This window comes from Bos indicus x Bos taurus, chromosome 21, assembly GCF_003369695.1.
Source record: "Bos indicus x Bos taurus breed Angus x Brahman F1 hybrid chromosome 21, Bos_hybrid_MaternalHap_v2.0, whole genome shotgun sequence".
Taxonomy (NCBI): domain Eukaryota; kingdom Metazoa; phylum Chordata; class Mammalia; order Artiodactyla; family Bovidae; genus Bos; species Bos indicus x Bos taurus.
In genome coordinates, this window is record NC_040096.1 from 46,752,599 (window position 1) to 46,753,990 (window position 1,392).

The 1,392-nt window shown below is 48.3% G+C and overlaps 1 pseudogene; it reads left to right on the plus strand.

Moving 5' to 3' along the window:
• The first annotated feature begins 366 nt into the window (after nucleotides 1-366).
• Nucleotides 367-982, plus strand: LOC113879517 (annotated as a pseudogene).
• The last annotated feature ends 410 nt before the right edge of the window (nucleotides 983-1,392 follow it).

Genomic DNA, 1,392 nt, shown 5'->3' on the forward strand with positions numbered 1-1,392 from the left:
TGAAATGTTCCTTTGGCATCTCTGATTTTCTTGATGAGATCCCTAGTCTTTCCCATTCTGTTGTTTTCCTCTATTTCTTTGCATTGATCACTGAAGAAGGCTTTCTTATCTCTTCTTGCTATTCTTTGGAACTCTGAATTCAGATGCTTATATCTTTCCTTTTCTCCTTTGCTTTTCATTTCTCTCCTTTTCACAGCTATTTGTAAGGCCTCCCCAGACAGCCGTTTTGCTTTTTTGCATTTCTTTTTTATGGGAATGGTCTTAATAGGTTAAAAAAATTAAAATTAGGTCAGAGCAAAAAGCGAGTGGTGGGGAGCGGCAGTGGCAGCAGCAGGGCCAAGGGGACACATGGGCGGTGGCGTCACCATGTCGCACTGCCACAGCCACGGCGGGGCTGGGTGCCGCTGCTCCGCCAAATGGGAGGTGCCAAATGGGAGGAGCCACCAGAGCAGCGTGGCCTAGCCTATGGCCTGCACCTGTGCATCGACCTGGAGCGGCTGCAGGGCCTCAATGATAACTGCGAGGTCAGCGGCCTCCTCGCCCTCAAGCCACAGGAGGAGTGGACATACGGCTCCAAGTTTGTTGAAAATGATGCAGATGAACAGCTTCTGTTTAATATTCCATTTACAGGCAATGTCAAGCTTAAAGGCATCTGAGATGAGACTGTATAAGAACATTCCACAGATGTCCTTTGATGATACAGACAGGGAGCTAGATCAGACCTTTAGTCTGAACCCAGACCTTACAGGGGAATTAAAGTATGCTACCAAAATGTCTCGTTTTCCAAATGTCTATCCTCTCTCAACTCATATTTCAAAAAAACTCTGGAGCCGATACCACAAAGGTCTTTTATATTGGCCCGAGAGGAGAATGGACTGAGCTTCGCTGACATGAGGTGACCATCTGCGATTATGAAGCATCAGTCAATCCAGCCGACCACAGGGTCTATCAGGTTACCCCACAGACACTCTTTATTTCCTAAGGGCTGGCCAAGACTCCCACAGAGGCGTTGTGTCGGTGAAAAGTATGACATCCTGCTGGGAAGGACAAAGAGAGATGGGGCTCCAAAGAGTTGGCTGCCACAGCCTCTTTCAAGCTTTGTCTTTGGGGCTTGCTGCAGAAACCTGGCCTATGCAAGACACTGCACCCCCACGAAGGGTTGTGTGGGTGCCAAGGGACAATTGTGGTTCTCTGGGTCTTGGGCTGGTCAGTATCTGGAGGCCATGGATAATGCCTGCCTTCCCAGATAACGCCTGACATCCCCAGTGTCTTGTTGCTTTGTGGCAGGATTATCGTGTGACTTGTTTTTAAAATGGAAACTATTCCTGGGCTGCAGTAAACTTTCTGAAGCCTCAGCATTGTGTTTGCCTTACCCATCAGGAGAGTCTCCAA